The sequence below is a fragment of the Budorcas taxicolor genome, chromosome 2 (genome assembly GCF_023091745.1).
Source record: "Budorcas taxicolor isolate Tak-1 chromosome 2, Takin1.1, whole genome shotgun sequence".
Taxonomy (NCBI): Eukaryota; Metazoa; Chordata; class Mammalia; order Artiodactyla; family Bovidae; genus Budorcas; species Budorcas taxicolor.
Genome location: NC_068911.1, coordinates 29,654,501 through 29,681,354, shown reverse-complemented (window position 1 = coordinate 29,681,354; position 26,854 = coordinate 29,654,501). Strand labels below are relative to the sequence as shown.

Genomic DNA, 26,854 nt, shown 5'->3' with positions numbered 1-26,854 from the left:
GGGGCTGACGTCGCCGCCGCATTTCGAGGAATGCCCCTATCCGCCGACTATATTTGGCGAGGGTTTCTAGGAAGGCCCCCCCACTCCAGACCCGGCCCCCGCCCCAGCCCCCACCCCGGGCCGGCGGGTACGCTCGGCTTCCAGGCTCTCGCTCTCTCTCCCGGGCCAGGGAGGAGCGGCCCAGCCTGCTGGGCCGCCGCCGCCGCCGCCGCCTCCCCAGCACGGCCAACCCCGGGCTGGCCCAGCCCCCGCCCCGGGCCGGCCATAGGGCGTGGGGGGTGGGGAGCGGGGGAGGGTGGGGGCCGGGCCGGGATTGGGGGGGGCGGGGGCGCGGCTTTGTGGCGGCAGCGGACCGTGGAGGCCGGGTGCAGCCCCGTCGGCTCCGCGCTCCCAGCAGAAAGGGCTTTTCTGCGCCCCCCGCCCATCACTTGGATCTGGTCTGGGTAAGGAGGGTTTTTTTTTTTTTCTGGAAGTCCCCCCCCCCCCCCCCTCAACCCGCGGTGAAGGATTTGAGGCTGGGCTCCAATCTAGGCGGAGGCTGCAGGGCCCGCGGGGCGCCCCCCGCCCCGCGCACGCCTCCCAGGAGCCCTGGAAGGCACAACCCTGGGGGCCCCCCTTGCACCCCCAGAGGCAGCAGCGGCGGTGAGTCTCCCCCCCTTTTTTTCCCTGCATGGCACCCCTCCCCCGGGCCAGGGCAGGGGCCGCGGCAGGTGGGTGCCCAGGCCCCCGGGACGGAAGGGGGTGCGGGGCGGCTGCCTGGGGGGTGGGTGGCGACGCCAGAGGGGAGGTGGCGGCGGGCGAAGCGCGCGACTCTCCCGGGACGCAGCGCTAGACGCTCGTCTGGGAGGGGATCTGCCGCCGCTGCGCGCCCCCCGAGGCGGCGGGGCTGGGCTCCCCCGCTCCCGACGCCCCTCCCTGGCTCTGGAGAGGGGCGTGTTAGGCGGGGAGGTGGAATGGGGGCGAGGCAGCACCCCTCACCGCCCTAATGCCGGGGCTCAGAAATTAACGAGGCGCTTTGGAAGCCTCCCACCCCGCCCCCACCCCGGAAAGCCCGTTCGGGAAACTGACTCGCGGCGTGACCCCGATATCGGTGCCACGCGGAGCGCAGGCCGCCCCGCTCGCCCATCCACGCCCGCCGCACCGCGCCGCTCCACGTGCGCCCGGGGCCGCGCTGGCACTGGCAGAGGGGCCCGGCTCCAGCCTCCGGGGGCTGGGCCCCGGGGACGGCCAGAGAAGCCGGGAGCATCGTCCCCAGAGAGTTACCACCTCCCCGAAGTAAAGTTGGCCGCCCCCTCCCTCCGAGGAGCAGGCAGCCGTGGCACTGTTGGCTGTAGCTTTTGCTGGACAGGAGTTTAAAAAAAAAAAACTAGGTTCCGGGGTGCGGATCCGGGTGGCAGGGCCCGAGACCACACCAAGTTGCTCTGGCAAAAGTTAGGAGAAGAAAAAGGAAAAGTCATTTTGATTTGGGGGGGGGGGGGGGGGAGTGGCGTTTCTGGTTTCTCCTGCTTCCGAGCCCCACCGTGGGGAGCGTTGGAATGTGCCGCCAAGATCCTCTGAGGACACATCCATATTTATAATTTATTTTTAGGAGAAGTTGTGAAAAAGGGAGGGGGTTTAAAATGAGGAGAAAAGGTGTGTGTAGCCGGTGGCCTTTCCAGAGCCCAGAGGCTAATTGAGCTATTAAGATGGAAATCACTTCCCCCAGTCTGGGCAAGTTGCAAATTTGACTTTAATAAGACAATTAAGGGCACAAACAACTAAACTTTAGCTGCATTTGGGAAAGAGTAAGGGGGTGTGGGACCGCAGGAAGCGCCCGGCACTCCTTTTGCGTTTTGGCTGATGGACATTTTGGACGCTGGAAGTCTTCCTCCGAAGATGTCAGGCCCCAGCTATGGGTCTGGGGGTAAGGGAGGGGAAAGATACCCCATGTGGCAGGCAGAAAACGCCCTCCGCTACTACCAAGCAGCCCTGGCTTTGGGGAGAGATCAACTGTTCTCCCATCATTCCTTCAGGAAAACCCAGTAATGATTCCTTTAATTATCCAGGATTCTCCAAAACTCTGCCTCAAAGGCAGCCTGCCCCACTAGCTGTGTGAGCTGTGGAGGGGGACACCCTTCTGGAGAAAGGAGGCTTTGGAGGCTGTGGTCCCAGAATCGGGGTTTTGAGGGCGAGATGAGTTTATGTTTTATCCAACTGGCCCACAAAGTCCCGCTTTTGGGGTCATTCTAGACGGCGAGGGATTCAAACTCCGGTGGCCCCTGTAGCGAAAGGGCGGAGAGCTAGTTGCACTGCGAAGGTGGTGGGGGTTGGGGGGGTCGTGGAGAAAAGCTCTGGTGGGAGAAAAGAGGGGAGGTTTGCTACTTTTGGTAAAAGCGAAAGAAAGGCCGTGTCTAGATGGTCATTTTTGTGTATGTGTATGTTTGTGTTCTCTGTTGAACCTGATGTTTTCAGGGGCCTTTCTGTGGGAGGCCCAGAAGGGTATGAGAAGGTGAAAGTAACCCCCCACCCCGCCCCCTGCCAGTGGTTTAATGAGATGTTTCAGTAGACAGGATTTTAAGGGAATGAGTGATAATATGGGTCATGTCAAACCGTTTGACACCCTCGAAACAAAACATCACTGAAATCATGAATTGCAGTTACATTAGGTTTGCCTGCTTGCCCCCACATGGAATTGCAGTGTTTCTTTGCAATTCTGTTATCCTGGATCTTAGTTATTTTATAAGGAACTCTGGATAATGTGTTATCAGGGAATTCTTTAAGGCAAGGGTGATGGGAGTACAAATGTCCCTCCCATTAACCTTATTAAGTTCTGTTAATTTACACACACACACACCCCTACCCTCCAGTTGTAACCTATATGGATTTTCACATATCTTAAGTTTATTTATTTGCAAACCTGGATTTCAATCAGGTGTTCACAGCAGGGCATAGAAATGGGAGCTGTACCTGAAAAACTTTTGAACACAAAATCCCTAATAGAACATTCGAGTTGAATAGAAATGGCACATAGACACACTGTTGACATGTGCGCTCCTGGGGCCTTGGCAAAAACCAGTTCTTTACTTTTTAGAGTTCTTTCCCTTTGGTATGGGACACGATGAAACAGCACAATTTTCAGAAGTCCACAATCCCAGCGTGGCTGGGCGATGGGAAATTGTCACGTTGTGAATTGCTGAATCGTCACCCCCCATCGTAGTGCCAGAGAGCTGACTGTCAGGTCCTATTTGCTTTGCTAAATAAGGACATCTCACCAAATTAGCCTCTAATGATACTTCTACAAATAGGGTGTTTTACGTGAATTAACGAGGCCGGAACACCAAATGTCGCGCCAAGATACTGGGCTCTAATCGCAGCGATGAAGCTGCATGTTAAAATGACTGAATTGTTAAGTGTGGAAAATCAGAATTGAGTGCTGAATGTGAGCCGGGGGCTGCTTTAATGCGAGCATTTGCAACAGGAAAGCCCCTGCTTACACTCAGCCCTCTGAAAGGGTGCGTGTAATTATGAATACGGTAAGCAAACTATGCCCCCTCCCCCTGCAACACACACACACCTCCCTGCCCCAAGCCTGGAAACAGGCATAGTAGTATGGTGAAGAGATTATAAATCAGGACTTTGCAGTGAGAAGTGGTCATTAATTCGGCAAAGAATCACAGTTTCTTTTCATATTCTGACCACTGCCCTCCCCCCTACCCAACCAATAAGAAAAAAAATAGCTCAAAGGTGGAACTGCTGAATACATTTCAGTGTTTCTCCTTTTGCTCCCCTGTGTGAAATTTCACTAATCAGATGTCATCCCAACCCGGCCCCACCAAGTGGATTTCAAAAACAAAAAATAGCAACTTTGAATTTCAGTCTTAGCAAGACAAGCTATAGCGACTCCCCTAGGGGGAAAAATGTTTCAATAGAAAAGAATATAGAGTAGCTGGGGTGTGTGTGTGAAATATTTAGAAGAGGGGCTCCAATGAAACTCCTACTTCCTTAAAAATAAAACAGTGCGTTTCTGACTCAAGCCAATGAAAGCTGAAAAAGTCCCTAAGGGAGCACTCTTCTCTATTTCTTGCTTCTCAGCCTCCCACCCCCTGAGATTAAGAGCAGAAAGAAGTCTGGCCAGAGAATTTTACAGCTTCCTAATAGTAGACCAGCTCAGCCTCTTGTAATTGCGATTGCAGAGTAAATACAGCTATTTTAGGCACGAGGATAGAGATGGATCTGATGAAAAGTGAAGGCAAACTTGGTCCTTAGACTCACTTGCCAGAAAGGGCATCCTCCAGTAAAATAATCCATTTTCTTTCTGGAATTTTCTTTCTTGCTCAGCATCCCAAACTTGGGAAAATGCAAAGTCCTTTTTGCTTCTCATATGGGGAACAAGGTGAAAGTAAGCACCTAAGAAAAACACCTGTGCAAATGGCATATAAAAACGATTACAGACTTTAGGCCTAGTGGTCGCACAGGTCGCACAGTCAAAAGGGTGCATGTAGAAGAGAGTTTGGCAGGAGTGGATCTGGGGTCCAAACTCCCCCCCAACAAGTCCTCTTTCCCAGCAACCTCCATTGTAGGGGGGCTGCGTAAATATTTACAAAGCTTTCAAGTTTCTGATTTTACATCATCTTCAGGATATAAAACATTTGAGTTGAAGGAACCCCAAAGCAAACCCCTTTCTCAGCATCTCTGGAAAGGCTGCACCACTAGCATGAAAAGGGAGCACACCTGGGAAATGAAGACTCATGTCGGTGTCCCAGGAAAGCCATTGGCGAAAGGCACTGGGAAGAGGGCGGCAAATTTAGGGTTTGCTGGAGGCTTGGGCCCAGGCTGGGGGGAGAGCCCGAAGTGGCTGCGCAGCGCGGCGTGAAAGCTTTCTGAGAGACATGCCGAAAACCAGACTCCCTGGTTGGAATAACCTGTGAGATCAGTGCCTGGGCCTGTTGGCATCTCTGCCCAAAACAGCCTGGACCGCCGCCAGCCCAGGCCTGAGCGTGGCCTTGGAGCCACCACTGGAGCCCAAACAAGCCCCAGACAGGTGCTCAGGGGGTCTCTCCTGCTGCGGCCCTCGGTGGGCACGCAGCATTTCTTGGCTAGAAGGGGAGCAGCGGGTTGTGTGTTGGTGGGGGCAGGAGCTTAGGCTCTTGAGAACAGCCTCCCCAGAGGCTCTTCAGGGTTGACTGTCCCAGTTACCAGGTGGCCTCTGCGGAGGGCAGAACCCAGCTTTGCTCAGCAGGCTAGCAGGTTCCAGGCCCAAGAGCGCTGAGCTTTCTCTCCACCCTCCCTCCAGGCTGTGATCCTGCCATTCAGGGTGGGCCGAGGGAGGAATGGCACGGGGCCAGCCCCAGAGCAGGGACACATCGAAGCCACCGTGCAAGCCACCCCATGTGGGTGTTTTCGCATGCCTTCTCCAGCCAGAGGCCGCCCCATCCACCTGGGGTCCTGAGCCCTCTTGTTTCAATCCAAGTACAGAGAAAACCCACGCCAGAAGGGCAAGGCTGCAGCCTGAAAGTGGGGAGAAGGCTATGGCAGGTCATCCGAGGGCCAGGAGGGAGGGTCAGGGGGGTAGAGGAGGGGCCCTGCATCTGAGCCAGCCCTCTGGGGGTCGGAAAAGAGAACTGGGTGGTCCCTGTGGGATAAAACACACAGCAAAGAAGCCTGCTCAGCCTTGGCACTGGGACGCCCCCTCTGGGGGGTGGTGCACCCCGCCCTGAGCCAGCCAATCCCACGGGCCTCCCATTTGGCCTCAGTAACTGGACTCCAGGCCACCAAAAGGCCGGTGGGTTCCTGATTGTATGTCTTCAAATGGCATTAAAAGGTCCAGACCAGGCACTCATAGGCCAGGCCATATTTAGCTTCAGGTTCACCCAGAGAATATTTTAGGTGCTGTTTGAAAGGCGAGATCTGGGCCCGGTTGCCGGCTGTCACATGGCAAGTGTAGGATGGCTCCCTTGCGGGCCTGGCCGGTGGGCGCTGATGGCCACGGATGCCTGAGTCCCTGCCAGAGTGCCAGGGCCACGAAACACGGTGCCAGGGAGCCAGGGAGCACCCGGGTCGTGGGTTCTGTGTCCGCAGGGCTTTTCGCCCCATTTTTCGCTCTGATGGCGATAAGGCCACTTCCATTCACAGAACTCACAGAGGCTGTTTTCAGCCCCTTCTTCCCCGATGGCCCAGTGTGATATGCCAGCTTGCTGAGCGAGCAACTGCCTCCTCCTGTGTCAGCAACAATGGAGTGGTTAACCCTTTCAAGGCCGGGGTAGGGGGGACGGGGTACTGACTGGCTAGGGGGAGGGCCCTGTCCCCAGAGACCCTTGGAGGTCACGCATCCCAGGGAGCCCCTGCCCTTGATTTCTTGAGTCTGCACCGTGGACCTTAGCCGTGGTTTTCCCACTCTGGCCCCATCGGTGATAACCACCAGGTTCCCCGACCCAAGCTCTCACCCTCACTTGTTCATACAGCCCTGGAAATCCCTGCTTGCTTGTATCCTCATCCGTGTTTCTGAGCTGATAACTTTCCACATCCCAAAGAAAAGAGAAATAGAAGGATCCGTGATTCACTCAGATTAGTAATGAGGGTTGGGAATAATAATCATTCATGGTCTGGGGGAGATGGCCCCAGGCTCCCTAGAATCACTTGACCTGAGGGACTGATCCTTATCACCTGCCCTGGGATCCCAGATCCTGGTTTTCTGGACATGGGGGAGGTGCATCTGTATGGAACCCTGTGTGGAGACCTATTTAGCCAATTCTTACCCTTTAGGGAGCCTAGGTGGAGCCACCACCGTGCACCGGGGAAAGCGTCGGCTTGTCTCAAGTTTGCTCTAACTATCTGCATTTTTTCCTTTTTAGTTTTGGCTCTTGGGGTTCCAAGAGCCCTCACTTCCTGCCCAGCTGGTTGGTTACCGCAGGGAAAATGAGGGACTTTTGGGGGCAGATGTGTTTGCATTCCACTATCATAATGCCCCTAAAAATCCTTATTGCTCTTGCAGTATTCCTCGGGGGTCCTTGGGCCGGCCACGGCAGCTGAGTTTCTCCAGCAACTAAAAGAAGAAAGATGTTCCCCCCCCTGCCCCCACCCCAAACCCTCCTTTCTGGTCCCTGGGAGTGCGCCCCTTGTGGCACTGAGAACTGGTTGGTGATCACAGCGGAAAATAAAAAAGATGCCATCCGCAGATGGTTGCTAAACACACTTTTTTGCCCTCCAGGGTCCGAATGTTGGAGATGAGGCTTGGGAAACAGGACAACTGCGGCTGCTGTCTGCGTGTGCTGTGGGGGCTCGTGGTGGGGGAGGTGGGGAAGAAACAAGTGTTACCTGTTTGACAAGGCTGGTTCACATTTAGCCTGGGCCTTCCAGCAGGGCCTCTGGGCTCCTCACCTTGGCAGAAGCCCTGGACAGTCATGACTGGCTCACCGGCTTCCCCAAATCAGCCCACTTTCCCACCCTCTGCCTCGGTTTCCTTACCCCATGCTCCAGCCTGAAAGGGTTCTCACTTGTACCTGCCGTGTTATTGTGAGTTCAAGTGATAGACAGGCTCAGAAGGTGCTGGGAAAGTAAGGATAAGCATTACACATGAAAGCTGTCTGTGCTGATACTAATACCTGCCGTGCAGGCAGAGACAGCTCAAGACAGGAGCAGGACTGCGGTCCAACATATGCACAGGTTTCCGCAATCCTGGAATCAGGCAGCCCCAGCTCTGCAGCTCTTGCAGTGTGTCACCCCCCTAGGCAAGTGACTCAGCCTCTATGGACCTCCATTGCCTCTCATAGGAAACCCATGTTTTGGGATAGAAGTTTCTCAAGTCTGATAGGCACAGGATTTTAAGTGGTTCCTGGCTAGAGACGTAAATTCTTCGAACAGGTATTTCTTTCGTACAGCCGATTTTTACTATGGCGAGCAGTTGGCTTTCAGTTTAGGGTTCCGAGGAGGAGGGCTCTTTTCTTTTTACATCAATTTCTTGCCTGGAGAATCCCCATGGACAGAGGAGCCTGGCGGGCTACATCCATGGGGTCGCAAAGAGTCAGACATGACTGAGCGACCAAGCACAGCGCAGCATGTAAGATAAAGAGGGTGAGCTGCTTGCAAGGAAACATTCAAGCAAAGGAAAGTACAGGTGGCAGGATGGGGCAGGACTCAAGATGATCCTTTGTAAAGTTTCATCTGCCTTTTCTTTCGATCCTGGCTTGTGGGATCTTAGCTTCTGGATTAGGGACTGAACCTGGGCTCTCAGCAGTGAGCGCTCGGAGTCCTAACCACTGGGCAACCTGGGATGTCCCCATAGTCCACTTCTTCAGAATTCTCATTTGTCTTAGGGATTTTCCGCACCCATGGAGTTGGTGTGCCACTTCCAACCTGTGGTGGGCTCCACCTGTGACAACCTGGGTGCCACGAGTCTCCCCCCGCCAACTCCTGCCTGCGTGTCAACACCAGTGAGATGCCTCGGATCTCTGCCCCCACACCCACCCATAGCTCTGATTGGTCTCTTATTTTAGGATCTTGCTACCCCAGTGCGCTCTTTCCTGGCCAGGGCACCTCTCTGAGCCTCAGTTTTCTCTGTGCAACGGGGAGAATAGTTACCCACCCCCCCAGGGCAGTGTGAAGATCCAGAACTCAGTTGGGCAGCTCTGGTGGCTCACAAACAGGGCACAGCTCAGAAGGCAGTGGGCACCGGTGGCCCTGGGATGGGCAGGGGCACAGTGGCACGCTTGGCCTGGAGGGGCACTCCTTGGACAGGCTGCTGCCTGGCCCGGCCAGACTCTCCCCACCCACCCCCTGGGATGGGGAAACAGCGGGCACTGGGTCCCAGCCAGCAGGGGCGGGTCTGGTTTCACTTTCTGCTGTGTCATGGGGTGGGGGGTGGCATCAGGGCCCAGCTGGCCAGCTGGGGCGGGCATCGAGAGGCTGGCGGACAGCTGGGGCCCAGCTGCCAGAGCACAACCTGTGCTCTCGCCCTTCTGCCTGCTGGGCTGGGGGCTGGGCCCCAGGAATTCCCTGTGAATGTCCCTTACCCGCCGCCGCCCCCTGCCTTGCACAGTGGGAGAACCCCAAGTGAGAAAAGCCAGCAGGGTGTGAGATGGTTCTAGCCACGAGATCTCCCCCAACCCAGACACGTTCTTCAGCCCTCAGCCTTGAGGTTCCTGGACTGCAGCTACTGATTCTGCGTCAGAGTGCTCTGGTTGAATGCCTGCTTCCTCTGCCTCCACTGGTGCATGCCTCCCGAGGGCCTACTGTGTGCTCAGCATGGTCCCTGGTGCCAGGGATGCTGTGGGAAGCAAGACGGCGCCTGCCCTCCTAGGGCTCCCGGTTGAGTGGTGCGGCAAAATCAAAAGAGCAAGTCAAGAGAGAAAGAATCCCACGCGATGGGGACAGCTCCACACGGTCCGCTTCACGTTAGCGTCTCAGGGGAGGGGAATGTGTACGTGTGCGTGTGTGTGCATGCGTACGTGTCGGGTGTGATGACTCCTGGAACACATAGGTCAGTTGGGAACACAGACCTGGGGGGCCAGGTGTCCCCGGCTTGAATCTGGATTTTTCCACTGATGGGTGTGAGACCTGAAGCAAATTTCTTCTCTTTGGGCCTCAATTTCTCCGTCTCTATAATGGTACCTACAGAGCAGGGCTGCATGGGGGATGAAATGAATATTCATACAGAACTAAAGACAGTGCCTGGCATCGACTGTCTGCTATCTAAGTCTCAGCCACTGTCTACTAACTAAGCATCATAAACACGCCCTGTTCTCAGAGATGACACAAGGCCGTCACCGCAGGCTAAGAGCAGCAGTAATGCTGTTGAGCCCACCCTTCCCGACTCAGAGCTTTACCCGCCCCCTTTCTCTAGCCTCTCCAGCCTCAGGTAGGCCTTAGCATCTCTTTGTTCAGATGAGGACACGGAAGCTCAGGCAGGTGAAGAGATGTGTCCAAGTGGACCCGGCTTAAGTCAGTCTGACCCTGGGTGTGGGGTCGGCTTCACAGTGTGGGCCCTGCTGGTTCAATGCTCCACTCTTAAAATTCTGAATAATTTGGGGAACAAGGGGTTCATGTTTTCGTTTTGCAAATTACAAAGCCAGTCTTGCCCAGGTCTGACTTCCTCCAAAGCTGGCCCTCTTAACTCCTACCATCAATCTCTCATAGATGGATGGTCCAGAACAGTTTTCCAGTTCATCATTACAGTATTTAGTGTGGGACTGAAATCCTGGGGAGCAAACAGGACTTACTACGGGGCCAAACTGCCCTAGTTTTTGTTTGATTGTCTGTTGTCCCCATTAGAAGGAAGGTGGGGCAGCTGCCCAGGGCAGGGGGTGAATCATTCATTGCTCTATCCCCAGGACCTGGCGTGTACTAGCTGCTCAGTTAATAATTGTGAAATGAAGCAAATTAATGGCAGGCTGCTGGATCTCAACTAAAACAGATTTAAATGACACTACCAAGAAAGCAGGTCAAAGTGGTGGCCATCCTCCCCTGGCTTCTGGACAATCCCCTGAAGGGTGTGGAGGCAAAGGTCTCTTCCCTCCCCAGGTGGCAAACCTGAATGCCAATAGCTTGCAGCAGATTACTGTTTAAACAGGTCTGGGACTTCCCTGGCAGTCCAGTAGTTAAGATTCCGTGCTTCCACTGCGGTGGGTTCCATCCCTGATTCAGGAATTAAGATCCTACATGCCACGTGATCTGGCCAAAAAAAACCCAAAACAGGCGCTGGTGGGGACTTCAGAGGCAACACAACTGTTTAAAGAAAACACAGGCCTGGATTCCTGTGCACCAGTTATTGGAGAAGATGCCACCTCAGCCAAAAGAATATTGTAATTCTGGGCAGGTTCAAGTCCCAGCCAAGGATCAGGGGGTTGAGAGTTTGGATTTGGGGGGGTTCAAGTTCCTCTTTTCCTCAGAAATTAGAGTTTTTCTACATTCTTACAGTTCCAAATTTGCTCCCTTAAAAAAAACCAAAAACACAACAACTTAGTTTTACTAACAAGCAGAGAATCATCTGAAAATCCTTTAAGAGATTTACAACAATAATTAATGTGTTTTGGACAAGCTGTTTTCACAGGCTCGATCTCTATCGCTTCAGATAATCACCATATGAAGTAGGAGTTACTGGTCTCATTTCTAAATAATATCATAACTGCCAGCATACACTGAGTGTTTTATATGAGCTAAACACTTTACATGTATGAAGTCCTGTTGCATGAGCCACATATCAGGAGGCACTGTTACTGTCTCTGGCTTCCTGATGAAGCAACAAGCTTAGAGAGAGGAACTGACTTGTCCAAGGTCGCACACCCAGTGTGTGATGAGCCAGAGTTTAAGCTGGAAACTTCCAGATCAGGCGTCAGCAAGCTTTTTCTGGAAAGGGCCAGATACTAAATATTTTAGACTTTACAGGTCATACAGTCCCTTGTCACAGCTATTCCACTCTGCTGTTGTAACAAGAAAACAGCCAGAAACATTAAGTAAATGAGTGGTCCTGGCTGCATGTTCCAATAAAACTTTATTTACAAAAATCAGGAAGTAGGGTAATTTTGGCCCCACAGACTACATAGTTCCCCTCCCCTCCACGTTCCAGACCCTAACACCTGCCTTCCAGTTAGGAAGCACCTGGCCTGGCCACGTTCTTCCTCACCGTCTCTCCCTACCTGTGAGGCGACTCAGTCACGTCTCAGAACAGAGCCTGCTGGGCCTTGGGAGAGGGTCAGTTGGCCCCTCTTGGGATTATGAAGCTCTTGGAACTTAGAACTGTTAGGACTTGTTAGTGACTGCCATGATCGATCACCACGGGGACTTTAAAACTGTAATTTTAATAGCTGTTAAGTGAGTAACTTAAAGAGGAAAGTGTTGAAAGAGTTTTAGGAGAATACCTCAATGGGGCACTTTGGCTGTGGAAGGAACTTCTCTTTTGGGGAAGGCATTTCTCTGGAGTTGGTGAGAATGGCAACGGGAGGGAACATGTCTTAAGGTGGAAGAAGGAAACGAGAAGGGGAGATGGGAAGAGTGTGTGTGCATGCGTGTGTGCGCAGAGAGAGGGTGGAGGAGAGAGATTTCCCAAAGCAGGAGGCTGGAGCCCATGGATTCCTGACAGGAGAAGGGGTCGGGCAGGGAGACATGACTTTTTTCCCCAACAGCTTTATTGAGATAAACTTCATTTCCCACACAATTCAACCATTTCAAACAGTACTCCCCCCAAATGGCTGTGAGTTCACAGAGTTGTGCGTCAGTCATCACAGTCAATCTTAAGACATTTTCATCACTTCAAGAAGAAAACCCTGTCCCCTTTACCAGCCCACTACTCCCACTGAATCTTCTAACCCCCTCCCCCATCCTCCACTCCTAGTCGCTAATCTCCTCTTCGTCTTCGCCTGCTCTGGATCTTTCATACAAATGAAATACACATTTCGTAGGGAATGTGACCCTCTGTGACCGGCTTCTTTCACTCAGCATTATGTTCTCAAGGTCTGTCCATGCTGCAGCCCATATCAGAACGTCATTCTTTTTCTCGGCGGAATCACACCCACATGGCACGTAGATTAACAGGACTTTGTCATGAAGGGGAAGGCAACATGACTGAGGAGGCGGTGGGGCGCGGCGGGCGCGCATCCCTGAGGAGAGAACAGATACGGACCTGGCAGCTCCTCCTGTTCTCTGTGGGATGGTCAGTGAATGCATGAATGTCCATTCATTCCGTTTCTTAAGCTGTTGTTTGTCACTGGGGTCACAAAGAGTCGGACACGACTGAGTGACTAACACTTCAGTCACTCAGTCCTGTCTGACTCTTGTGATCCCCATGGACTGTAGCCCGCCAGGCTCCTCTGTCCATGGGATTTCCCAGGCAAGAACACTGCAGTGGGTTGCCATTTCCTTCTCCATGGGATCTTCCCAATCCAGGGATTGATCCTGCATCTCCTCTATTAGCAGGCAGATTCTTTATCACTGAGCCACCAGTGAAGCCCAATTATTTGAGTACTTACTATATTACTATAAATTATAAATTTGGGGGGCTCCAAGATCACTGCAGATGGTGATTGCAGCCATGAAATTAAAAGATGCTTGCTTCTTGGAAGAAAAGTGATGATCAACCTAGACAGCATATTAAAAAGCAGAGACATCACTTTGCCAACAAAGGTCCGTCTAGTCAAAGCTATGGTTTTTCCAGTGGTCATGTATGGGTGTGAGAGTTGGAGCATAAAGAAAACTGAGCATCGAAGAATTGATGCTTTTGAACTGTGGTCTTGGAGAAGACTCTTGAGAGTCCCTTGGACTGCAAGGAGATCCAACCAGTCCATCCCAAAGGAGATCAGTCCTGGGTGTTCATTGGAAGGACTGATGCTGAAGCTGAAACGCTGATACTTTGGCCACCTGATGCAAAGAACTGACTCATTAGAAAAGACCCTGGTGCTGGGAAAGATTGAAGGCAGGAGGAGAAGGGGACAACAGAGGATGAGATGGTTGGATGGCATCACCGACTCGATGGACATGAGATTGAGCAAGCTCTGGGAGTTGGTGACGGACAGGGAAAGCCTGGCGTGCTGCAGTCCATGGGGCTGCAGAGTCAGACACGACTGAGCGACTGAACTGAACTATAAATTAAGAGGCTAAGTATGGGGCATGAGCTGTAACCAACAAGACAGACACAGTTCCTACTTAGGGACAGGAGAGGAAATCATAAACCAAAGAGGAAGAAAACATTTTACGTTTGATTAAAATAATACAGCAACAATAGCAGGAAACAGTTACACCACCAGGTCTGAGTAAATCCTTGCAAACATGGGGTTTACAAACAGCATATCTTAACACAAGGCCCAACTCAGAATTGTGGCAATCTTCCCCTCAGAGTGACTATGGAAGCAGCGCAGCCAGGAGAAGGCTCTGGAAGAGGTAGGTGGCTCTGGGTTTTGGGGGGTTTTTTTCCTGCCAGCATTTTCTACCCCTCCAAGTAAGAAACAGTATGCCCAGTGGGAATATGGCCAAAGATGGCTGCTTACAACACTCATACCTCAGCTACGGTAATGGGTCTGGGTGCAGACACGTGACTCGATATGAAAAATCATAGCAGCCCACTTCTGAGCTGGGCTGCAGTGCTTGGTCCTCGTGTGGTCACGTGACCTAAGCAGGGCCAAGGCAGCATTGTTTTAAGTAGAGCTGGGGAGAGGATTGGTTTTCCCACCCACTCAGCAGCATCCAGAGCTACTAGTAAATGCAAAGACTGAGGCCAACATGGAGGGAGGGAGGAACACGGGATGGGATGGGGGTTTGGGGAGGAGACAGACTGGCGCTGCGTTCTGTCCCTTGATCCAAGAGTGACTCAGCCTCTCTCGTCCTTCAGCATGGTTACCTGAGTAATGAATCCCCCATCATATCTCAATCAGGTCAGCTCTGGTTTCTGTATGCACCAGAGCATCCCAATTCAGGACTTGGGAACTGTTTGTTCCTTCTCATGGACTGTGTGAAGCTAAGCAGGGTCGGTTATCCTCAGAGCTCAATTCTCCCCCTAGGTTTGCCTTGCTGTGTTTGGGAATGAGAGATTCCCCCAGGCCCCTCTCCATCTCTGCCCACCACCACCAGCCTGCTTCCAATTAATTTACCACTGAATCAGAGCTCAACATTTATTCTTGGACTTCAAGTCCCATCCTCTTTCTGCTTGCCTGCATCTCCCTGACCTCATTCCCAACACACGTCCACTTCTCCTCACCAGGCTCTCCACCATGGACGGAGCCTGCAGCTTGTCCTGGCCTCTGCTCCAACGCCCACCACGTTAATGGAATGATACTTTCTCCCTGTGAGTGGTGACCTTGAACCTGGAGACCCAGGGCTCATCTTTGCACTCCAGCCGCTGGTGTGCAGCAAGTGGGCAGCAAGTGCAGGAGGCAGGGAAGGGAGAAGGGGAGAGAAGGTCGCTCCTTCCTGCTGATTCAGGTCGACCAGTGTGTCAAGTTCTACACTTGTTTCCTCTGCCAGATACTCTTGCACCACGTGGACACACAGCTCATGCCCTCATCTCCTTTAGGCCTCTCCTCCAACGTCAGTTCTCCAATGTCCTGGACTGCAGTTCCCAGTGAACTGCATTCTCCCAGACCCCATCTTGATCCCTACTTTTCTCCGTGCTTTCTTGTTCCCTTCCACCACCACTGGTCTTTCTCCATGCTCAATTTATCTACTTTCTCTGAAATGTCAGCTCCATGTGGGCAGCTGTCTTTGATTTGTTCTCTGCTGTGTCCACAGCACCTAGTAGGTGCTCAGTAATCATCTGTGGCACGAATTCACCAAAACCACCTTCCCAAATTTGTTTCTCCCTATGCACTTCATGTGGTCCAGGTGTGGTCATGTGACCTAAGCAGGACCAATCCAGGATTGATTTCAGTGGAGCTGCTGAGAAGATTGCTTTTCCCACCCACTCTCCCAGCATCCAGAGCTCCCGTGACTGGTGAACTGCATTCCATATGTTGATATGGAGAAGGAAATGGCAGCCCACTCCACTATTCTTGCCTGGAGAATCCCCATGGACAGAGGAGCCTGGCGGGCTACAGTCCATGGGGTCGCAAAGAGACAGGACTTATTGACTAAGCAACAAAAATGCACTTCAGGCATTTTACAGGTGCTGTGAGTGTCAGGTGATGTGGTAGGTTCCTAGGGCAAGTTATTACAAACTGATTGGCTTAATACAACAGAAATCTATCCTTTCCTTATTATTATCATAATCTACTAAACCTATGACTTCTGCAGGCTGTTAGTCCAAACTTGGCAGGGACACAGCCCTCCCAGGTGCTCCAGAGGAAAATCCATTCCTTGCCTCCTCCAGCTTCTGGTGGCTCCATCTTCCTTGGCATGTGGCCGCATCACTCTAATCTCTGCCTCTGTCTTCCTGTGTTCTTCCCTGTGTGTCTGTCTCTGCTTCTCTCATAAAAGGATGCTTGTAATTGCATTTAGTGCCCATCGGAATAATCCAGGGTAAATTCCACCTCAAGACCCTTAACTTAACCGCAGCTTTTCCATATAAGGAAACCTGTGAAGGCTCTGGGAGAGAAGTGGGCATACCTTTTCTCGCTCTAGGAGTCACCATTCAGCCCTCTATATTATTTGCTTAAAGACCAGAAAAGCAAAGGTTTCCCACCACCACTTCATTGGCCTGACAGATATGTGATGAAAAGAGTATGATCATCATATTACCTTGCTCCCGTCAAGTGTGGAAATGATTTTTTAAATGCCATTTTCTGTGCTTTTAATTATCCCAGTTTTCAAAAATAATACCCTGCATATGGTAAGAAAACCAGTACGGAAACATGGGAGATACAGGAGCCCCTTTGCAATTTTCCTCTTAACTCCAGTTTCACTTTTTAAATGTAATCACCATATGCAGCCTGCATAATCTTCATAAATTTTCTAAGCATATTCGAGAGCACACACTTTTTTGGCTTCTAACATTAAGAACAGTGGCGGGGGGCTGGGATGGTTTATGTCCTGAAGGCACGACAGCCCTCTGACCTGCCAGAAGCTTTCTAATGACTTCTAGCAATGCACCACACTTAAGCTGTCCCCTACTGTCAGCACTTCAGTTAACTCCAGGATTTTAATGTTACAGATACTCTCTGGTATCTGTCCAGCTATACTCCATCGGATACACTCCTAGACATGGTATTTCCAGGCCAATGTGTACATTTTAAATTTCTACAGCTATTGCCCAGTGCCATTCACCAAGGTGGTGAAATTCACACGCCCATCAAGAATGCACAGGTGAGGGTGTCTCTTGCCAACACCCTCGCCCATCCTGTCAAGACAGCAGCGTGTCAGATCTCAAACTCAGGTAAGTGGACTTTCCACGTGGGCCTGATGGGGTGGACACCGCCCGTGAGGTTGTCCCTGTAGCTGTCTGAGGCACTGAGCTGCTCAGAGCTCTCGTTTAGGTTTTATAAACAAAGACAGAGTCTGGGTAGGTGAGCCAGAACCATGCAGTGAGACGCATTGTGCAACTCAGTATTTATTTCTTTAGCACAGCTAGGACTTAAATATGGTCAAAACATATTCTCCTTTTAATTTACACAAACAAATATGTTCCCGGGCTGACACCTCCTGTGCCAAGTTTCTAGGGGAAACGAAATTCTACTGTGAGATGAGAAACCACCAGAGAGAAAAGGGTGGAAAAGCCATCACTGTCTGCTTCGCACGTCTGAGCTGGGCTTCTCGGAGGGGTGTTTCAGAACTGGGCTGCTGCCTCTTGGTCTGTCTTGGTTGCAGATAAACCTGCCAGTAATTTCAGCAAATGAAACGTGGAACATGTAAAGGCCAAATGATGGAAAACACTCCAGTTTTAATAAAAGGTCTGCTCGGCTGAGACTCCTCTGTCCTGCTAGTCAGGAGATGCAAAGATTTATCCAGAGAGGGGCTGATGAATTGAAGAAACAGAAATGAGGCCAATGTGAGTTGCCTTTCAAGAGCTGTGCTAATATAAAACCAAGCAACTTGAATTTATTCCAAGAGGGGATTAAAGCAACATGTTATTTTGAGTGATTGCTTAATTTATTGAGCTGTGGCTAGATCTGTAATGAAATACAGCCCTTGCAACTGATAACCTCTCTCTGTAATTGAACTTCTACAATTAAGAAATATTTTCTGAGAGTTTCTCTGGAACAGCTCAGAATTTTTAGTCTCCGTAGTCGGGTACTTTTGAACAGTCATTTTCCAGGCAAGTTTTCCTTTCTTTCTTTAAGGACTGACAGGCTGATGTTAATAAGGAAAATAAGCGGCATTTTACTGAATGGCTTGTGTATACCAGGCACATAATATACATTATCTCTAGTCCCCACCACAGCCCAAGGAAGTCATTCTTATTTGTCCCTGTTTTATAGAGATGAGGCTCCTAGATGTTAAGTGATTTCCCAGAGTGGTGGTGTCCAAGATGATAGCTACTAGTCACTTGTGGCTATTTCTGTGTAAATTAGTTTAAAATGTTTTAATCTAAAATTTCACTGCTTAGGTTGCACTAAGCAGGGCTAGTGGCCACCACATTGGATCCTGCAGATATAGATCATTTCGATTACTGCAGAAAGTTCCATTGCTCAGTGCCATTCCAGAGGTTTCCTAGGTAGAGACAGGCAGTGCTAGGTTTCAACCTCAAGCTAATGGGCTTTGAAGGCAGCATCTACCATAGCCCTTGTTTCCTTCTCTTCCTTTGGCTGAGATGGAAGGACTAGAGCAGTGATTCTAAACCCTGGCTGCACATTAAAATTACCTGGACTCTTATATAATATCCTATCTGGCCATTTTAATGACCATACTCCAGATAGGCAAAAATAGCTGTAAAACTGAATTATTTCCTTTATCAATGTTTTATTATCTATTAACATAACTATACTGACTTTCTAAAATTTTGGTGAATTGAACATTAAAAAAAAAATTACCTGGACTGAAACTTCCCTGGTAGTCTAGGAAAGCATGGATCTGCTCTCTCGATTCGAGGAGCGGGGCGGGGGGGCACTGGGTTTGACTCCTGGTCAGGGAACTAGATCCCACATGCCACAACTAAGACCCGGCGGCTGCTGCTGCTGCTAAGTCGCTTCAGTCGTGTCCGACTCTGTGCGACCCCATAGACGGCAGCCTACCAGGCTCCCCCAGTCCCTAGGATTCTCCAGGCAAGAACACTGGAGTGGGTTGCCATTTCCTTCTCCAGTGCATGAAAGTGAAAAGTGAAAGTGAAGTCACTCAGTCGTGTCCGACTCTGCAACCCCATGGACTGCAGCCTACCAGGCTCCTCCGTCCATGGGATTTTCCAGGCAAGAGTACTGGAGTGGGGTGCCATTGCCTTCTCTGTAAGACCCGGCATAGCCACATAAATAAAATTACCTGGACTGCTTTTTTAAAAAGTGTTAGGGTCCCAGCACCAGAGATTCTGACTTAATTGTGCTTGAGAAGGGTTTTTATAATTCCTCATGTGACTCAGATGCGCTTTGTGGATTAAGAGCAATCAGATGTGAGGCTCCACACACAGGGTGATGAAAGGAGCTGGTTCATCTGCCATGAGAATGTGATCCCTTGTGGACCACAACATGGGCTTCTCTCAGAGCCACTTCTAAACCTCATCAGAGACAGGCTCATTTCTGAGGGGAAGACTTACATGCTTTCTCACATGCTTCCTGCTTGGTGGGAGATCCAATGGGGAGCTCTGCTTTTAGAAACAGGCTTTGTTGCACGGTTATGCAAGAAAAGAGATGTGGCTGTAAGATCATAGAGATGAAGTGAAAAACCTGGAGTCCCCAGTCTGAATGGGAAGTATTGGTATTACAAAATAATACACTGGTATTACATTTCGCCTTGCAAAATAAAGCATGTGTTTCCTATCCCTGTCCACTGAAAAGGTTTGACATAATGGGCAATTCAGGAACAGTGAGCACTCGCAGCACCCACATTGTGGTCTCTAAACCCCACTTCTAACTAGAAGTGCTCTGTGGAGACAGGGCAGACTCAGGTCTGAGGCAGGAAATGTGCAGGATGAGCATGAACAGCTTGTGATCCAGGTGGCTCAGAAACTGCCACAGACTTAAGGGGACTTGTCAGAAAGGAGTCAGAAAGAATGTGAAGAGATTCCCACTGGCCAAAGATGGGACGTTTTGAGCATCAGTAAGTATAATAACTGCAGTGGATGAAAATGGGTTATGTATGTCCAAACCTGTAAGTCACAATGATACTTAGAAAAACAAGAAAACAAACTCATTTGTCATCTTTGGAGGATGTTGGAACTGACTTTTTTTTTTTTTTTTAAATCTCAGTTCCCAGACCGGGGATTGAACCCAGGCCACGGCAGCAAAAGCCTGGAATCCCAACCACTAAGCCACCCAAGAACTCCCTGGGACCAGCTTCTTAGTTTGAAAACTGTCAATAAAGAGGAAAGAGTCAAGCATGTATCCTTTCTGGTATGAGCCATACTTTACAGGGACCAAATGGCTGATTAGGAGAGGTTTCTTTATAGACATATTCCAGCTAACACAGAAGAACAGAATTAGTAGGCCACCATTTTCAACCTCTAATGGATCTAGACAGCGGTCATCAGTGGTTGCTAACATCATGAAGGGGGACAACCACAAATTATGTGCCTTCAAATAGAAATAGGAAGCATCCATTAGGAAGCAGTCATACAAACACACAAAAGACAAACAGGAATCTAAGTGGACTTCTAGATCTAACTACTGATTTATAAGAAAAACAGTGTGGAGAGGAACAGGTATTGTATTATGTCAATGTAATACCAGCAGAGGGATGCAATAAGCAAAACCCAGACTGGGACACACTATAGAAAAACTAACTCAGTTTCCTCAACAAATAAATTGCAAGAGAGGAAAAAGAGAGGAGAGGAGAATCTTTGGGTGCAGATCAAGAAAGAGGTAAGAGGCGTATGAACCAATCACAATGTATGAACCATACATGAATCTTGATTTTAGCCAGCTGTAAAGAAGATAGTTAATGAGACAACCCGAAAACTATGAACAGTGGATATTTTCTGATTATTAAAGCATTATTGTTCGTTTTAGTAGGGATGATGGCAGTAAAAAAGAAAATCCTTATTTTTGGAGTCATTAAAATATTTGCAGAAGATATCAAATTTGCTTGTAAGTATCTAGGATGAGGAAGGAGGGGAAGGGGGCGGTTATAGATGGAACAAGGTTGGCTGAGACTTGGTGATGACTGAAGCTGGTTGATGGAGAGCTAGGGTTTATGGTACCATGTACTTGTGTGCACTTGTGTTATTTGTTTGACCTGCCCACCCATTGCTGGCATCTCTGAGGCAAGCCTGGGGAGCAGGTTTGTGATACATCTCAGCACATGCATGTGTGCACACCCTCTTGTGTCGCCATGGCAACTAGCGAGGTGAGAAAGCAGCATCCAAAAGGTTCCTGTCCACATGAGGATCAAGCCAGGCTGCTGGTGCTATGCTCGGCCCATCATAGCTGCTCCCTTTGGAGGATTCTTAGTCAGACCTTCATAGCCCTACTCCTTCCACCAGATCTGCCTCCTGTGCTCCTTTGCCATCACTCACGCCTTCCCTATGTGCCCCCCAAGGAAGCAGAGCCCAATGAATGGAGAGAACAAGACCCTGAATCAGTTCCAGGCTCAGTTCGTGACTTCCCCACTTAATGGCAGGACTTTTCATCTCCCCGAGCCTCAATTATCTCACCAGTAAAATGGGCATGATACAACCTCAGTGAACTCAACAAATCTTTATTATGGGGAGACAGTGGCAAAAAGGACCTTGTCTCCACCTCATGGAACTGGACACCTGAAGGTGAAAGGCAATGAAGAGTATGTACTGTGATAGAGCTATGACCAACATAAACAGCGTACTAAAAAGCAGAGACATCACTTTGTGGACAAAGGTCTGTCTAGTCAAATCTATGGTTTTTCCAATAGTCATGTATGGATGTGAGAGTTGGACCATAAAGAAGGCTGACCACTGAAGAATTGATGCTTTCGAACTGTAGTGTTGGAGAAGATTCTTGAGAGTCCCTTGGACTGCAAGGAGATGAAACCAGTCAATTCTAAAGGAAATCAGTCCTGAATATTCATTGGAAGGACTGATGCTGAAGCCCCAGTACTTGGACCACCTGATACAGAGAGCTGACTCATTGGAAAAGATCCTGATGCTGGGAAAGATTGAGGACAGGAGGAGAAGGGGACGACAGAGGATGAGATGGTTGGATGGCATCACCGACTCAATGGACATGAGGTTGAGCAAACTCTGGGAGATGGTGAAGGACAGGGAAGCCTGGCATGCTGCAGTTCATGGAGTCGTAAAGAGTCGGATACGACTTAGCAGCTGAACAACAAGGGACTTCCCTGATGGTCCAGTGGTTAACACTGTGCTCCCAATGCAGGGGGGCTGGGTTCGATCCCTGGTCAGGGAACTAGATCCCACATACTGCAACTGAAAGTTTGCATGTCACATTTAAAATCCCAAGTGCCACAACTAAGACCCGAGCAGCCAAAAAAAAAAAAAAAAAGAGTATGTACTGTGATAAAGTACATGTTTAACAAAATTTTTTTGAAAATTGGCAGTCACTAGTTAGGAAATACTGTAACTCATTTTTTTTTAAACCCTGCAGCTTGTGGGATCTTAGTTCCCTGATGAGGGTTTGAACCCAGGGCCCAGGCAGTGAGAGCACCAAGTCCTAATCACTGGGACCACCAGGGAATTCCCATAACTCTTAATCATAATGTCAAAATTCTTAATCATACTTTTTGTTAACCAGGATATCCACACTTTGCAACTTGAGAGTATCCAGCTGTGCCAAACCCATAGGGTATTTTTACTTAACTCAGTGCTCGTATTGCCATGAAGTAAGTACTATTCTTCCAACTATTTTGTGGAGGAAGTGAGATACTCGCCCAGGGCTGCACTGTGGGTACATGGCCCTGCCTTCTTCGCTCAGCCCTCTGCATTGATTCGGCTCTGAAATGCAGCAGCAGGGCCAGGAAACCAGAACTTCCAGCAGATGAAAAGCTCACCAGGTCAAACTCTATTTTGCAGTTAAGGAAACAGTGGCCCAGAGAGACCAAGTAACTTATTCCAAGCCACACAGCAAACTGGCTGCTTAACCTGTGTCCAAGCTGCTTGGGGAAGTCCCACATGGTAAGGGAGGCTGCTTCCTGCCCCATTTCAGCCTGTCCCAGGGTGGGGTGACCAGCCATCTTGGGGTTTCCCGGGACTGGGAACTTTAGGTGCTTAAATCAAGAAAGTCCTGAGCCAACTGGGATGAGTCAGTCACTCTGTCTCAGAGCGAGGCATCTAAAGGGTTGTTTTCTAGGATGTGAGAACCAGCGCCAAGTGCCCACAGAAGTACTGGGGTTTCATGCCTTATATAATTAAAACTGATTATTAATATCTAAGCTCCCCCACCCCAGCCAGACTCCCCACCCACGGGAGGCAGGGACTAGTATGTAATGTACACTTCTGTTTTACAGCCCCTGATTCAACGGTGACACATGAATGATGCTCAGTAAACAGTCATCAAATGGACCAACCAACCGGGCTATCACCACTTCTGACTGTGCCTCCATCTGAAATTGCAGAAACCCTCTATAGCCACCGTGACCTCCAGTTCCCATTTCAGACAGGCTGACATCCACGATGTCACATGATAGAAGGTGACTCCAGAGAGGCTGACTACAAGGCTCCTGGAGGGAGCTATGGCAGACAAGAGTGGGTGTGGTTTTTCTTTAATTATTGTACCTGTTTTGTCTGTTCTTTCTTGGCTCTGTTCACATCCCCACCCCAGCACCAGTGCAGGAAAAAGAAAAAAACAGAACAAAAACAAAACATCGCAGAGTTTGAGACAAGATAGCTGGCCCATTCCCTCTCTGCTTGTAATTAATGCTGAAAATGACTTGCCTTGGCCACAAAGGTAATAATAAAGTCAGGAAGTCTGATTATTTGGCTACTAATTTCCTTCTAGGTTCCCCCACCCCTTCTCCTTTCCTTAAATTAATTCCAGAGTTCCTCCACATTTCTCGTTGCTAAGCTATAAAGTTCCAGGTTTCCCAGCGCCCATGCTGATTGGCAGGGAGGTTCCAGGCAGCTCCAATCAGAGGCAGGTTGCTGAAAGGAGCATCCACATTGCAGCTTGCCCCGGGGTACTGGAATTTTTTCCCTGATGTTATGAACCATCAAAGTCTTTCTCTAACTGTGCAAAACCTGTTCTCTTGATCTTGTCTGCATCTCTCTTGGTGTGCAGGCTACTGGGGGCACACCAGAGTCCTGGAATATCCCCCTGGTCCTGGAGGAATAGGGAGTCCCTGGGTTGCCAGGTTTGGGGTCAGTGAAAGAAATGCCCAGGGCCTGTTCATGGCTGACCAGAGATGACAGCGTGGTGTCCTGCCACGGGCTGGGGGCTGCCTCAGACCCTGCCTGTCTGACCTCTCTCGTGCCATCTCTTAAGCTTGGTGAAAGGCTCAAGGGGATTGAGGGAGAGTAGATGCCGCTGCATGTAGGGTTGTTCAGGGGTAGAGGCTGCATTTGTAAAGATGTTAAAACAGGTGGATGGGGACTTCCCTAGTGGTCTGGTGGTTAAGAATCTGCCTTGCAATGCAGGGGGTGCAGGTTCGATCTCTGGTCAGGGAACTAAGGTCTCACGTGCCGCGGGGCAACAGTCCGCGTGCCACAACTCCAGAGCCCGGGCACCACAGTGAAAGACCAGACGCAGCCAAATAAGTAAATAAAAACATGTAGATGGTAAGGGCACCTGGGAGGACCATTCTGGTGTTTCACTTCCAGAACACTGATAATAAGCAGCCACTGTGAACTAAGTTCCTACTGTGTGCCAGAAACTTATATTTTTTAGAACCACTGTCATGAGGAATTGTTGACATATAAAAAGCTGTCTACATTTAATGTATACAACCTGAGTTTGGAGATAAGTATACACCCGTGGGACATAGAGAACAGAGTGGTGGTTGCCAAGGGGGAAATCTGGGGGAGAGATGGAGTGGGAGGTTGGGGTTAGCAGAGGTAAGCTTTTATATATAGAATGGATAAACAGCAAAGTCCTACTGTATAGCACGGGAACTATATTCAACATCCTATGATCAGCTATAACAAAAGAATATTAAGAAAGAATATGTATGTATAACGGAACCACTTTGCTGTACAGCAGTAATTAACACAACATTGTAAATCAACTGCATGTGCTAAGTCACTTCAGTCGTGTCCAACTCTTTGTGACCCCATGGACTGTAGCCCACCTGGCTCCTCTGTCCATGGGATTCTCCAGGCAAGAATACTGGAGTGGATTGCCATGCCCTCTTCCAGGGGATCTTCCTACCCCGGCGATCGAACCCACATTTCCTGCAGCTCCTAAATTGCAAGTGGCTTCTTTACCACTGAGCCACCGGGGAAGCCCCCCTCCCCAAATAAATATATACTCATGAAAGTATCACCACAGTCAGTCTATGCCATAAATATATCCATCACCTCCAAAAATTTCCTCCCGCCTTCATGTTCTTTTACCCTCTTAGCATATTTTAAGTGTACCATACAGTGTTGTTAATTGTCAGTACCACGCTGTACATTAGATCTCCAGAACTCAGCCATCTTGCAGACCTGAAGCTTTGGACCCCTTGACCAATATCTTCCTATCCCCTCGCCTCCCACCCCCTGGCAATCCCCATTCTAGTCTCCAGTTCTCTGTGTTTGACCATTTTAGACTCCATATAAGTGGTATGACGTAGTATTTGTCCTGTGTCTGGCTTATTTCACTTTGTGTCATGCCTTCCAGGTTCATCTGTGTGTTCACATAGGACAGAATTACCTTCTTTTCAAGGCTGAATAGTATTCCATCGCATATACCACATTTTCTTTATCCATTTCATCTGTCCATGGACATTTAAGTTGCCTCCACGTCTTGCCTATTGTGCTAGGAACTTACATATATATCTCCTTCCATCCCCAGACTCCCAGTGGACACAGAACGTGATGGATGTCTACTGGTTTTCCCTGCACTATTTCATCTTTCACTAACAGGGGAAGCATGACAGAGAGGAAATCATGTGACCCAAGCCTGGCCACAGTGATTGGCTCTGGGATGGGCACACGGCCAAGCTGAGCCAATCAGAATCATTCTTGTGTTTTTTGGGTTTTTTTTTTTTCCAAAACTACAGGAAGAGCCTCCCTCTTGCCACTGGATTTGCTGGCCTAGTGACCACTGTGAACACAGGTGGAAAGTGCCTGAGGGAGATAAGGAGCCCCTGAGATAATGCTGAGTTCTGCATGCAGCTGTGGGAGATCTCAGATCTATTCCGTGGGTTCTAGTTAAAGGAACAGAAGCTCCAATACTTTGGCCACCTGCTGTGAAGAACTGACTCATTGGAAAAGACTCTGATGCTGGGAAAGACTGAAAGCAGGAGAAGAAGGGGACGACAGAGGATGAGATGGTTGGATGGCATCACTGACACGATGGACATGAGTTTGAGCAAGCTCCGAGAGTAGGTGATGGACAGGGAAGCCTGGCGTGCTGCAGTCCATGGGGTCGCAAAGAGTCGGACACGACTGAGCGACTGAACTGAAATTATTATTTAGTGTGTTCAAGCCAGTTCGACTTGTGTGTCTGTTGCTTTTAACTGACAGAATGTGAATAACACTGACACGTTTTCTCCTTGTGGTGCTTGACTCTGGGGTGGGCAATTTTCATGTCTTCCCACATAGGGTCTTCATAATCACCTGGGGAGGTATTCCATTTTGCAGACAGGAAAGCCAAGGCCCAGAGAGGTGAGGGAGTCTGGAGCAGATGATGCAGCCAGTATGTGCTCAGGGACTCAAACCTGGTCCAATAGACGTCTTGGTGGCCCATCAAATTCAGCTTGTCCAAAGCTGAATTTGAGAACCTCCCTCCAAGCCTGATTTTCCCCCAGGGTCCCCATCTCTGGGATAGCGGCTCCTTCAGTCTGCTGGGGTTAACTGGGAGCCAGGTGTTCTTGACCCCTCCCAGCCTCACCAAGTCTTGTCCACCGCTGCTCCACAAGCCTGGAAGCAAGCAATTTACTCCTTCCTCTGTCCAACTCTCCACCCCTGCCCAAGCTGTCCTCAGTTCTCAAAATCTTGGCCTTTTAGAATTGCCTCCCACCTGGTTCTCCTATGAAAAGCGAAAGTGTTAGTCATGCAGTCCTATCCAACTCTTTGTGATTCCCATGGACTGTAGCCAGCCAGGCTCCTCTGTCCATGGGATTTTCCCAGCAAGAACACGGGAGCAGGCACCCATTTCTTTCTCCAGGGGATCTTCCTGACCCAGGAATTGAACCCAGGTCTTCTGCATTGCAGGTGGATTCTTTACTGTTTGAGCTTCCAGGGAAGCCCCGGTTCTCCTATACACACACTCATACACATTCCTGCCCCCTCCTCCAAATACGGCTT

The 26,854-nt window shown here is 49.9% G+C and overlaps 1 long non-coding RNA gene across 5 annotated transcripts; it reads left to right on the top strand.

Moving 5' to 3' along the window:
* Nucleotides 1–347: 347 nt before the first annotated feature.
* Nucleotides 348–26,060, top strand: LOC128043564 (uncharacterized). 5 transcript variants are annotated; one of them, XR_008198958.1, is made up of 7 exons: nucleotides 348–443; nucleotides 16,639–16,768; nucleotides 19,728–19,859; nucleotides 20,290–20,339; nucleotides 22,481–22,582; nucleotides 22,915–23,152; nucleotides 25,606–26,060. It is a non-coding gene; the product is annotated as an uncharacterized LOC128043564 (long non-coding RNA). The 5 variants fall into 5 exon arrangements; XR_008198959.1 differs by lacking the exon at nucleotides 25,606–26,060 and adding an exon at nucleotides 25,398–25,552; XR_008198960.1 differs by lacking the exon at nucleotides 25,606–26,060 and adding an exon at nucleotides 17,200–17,380 and having other exon boundaries at nucleotides 22,915–23,379.
* Nucleotides 26,061–26,854: the final 794 nt, after the last annotated feature.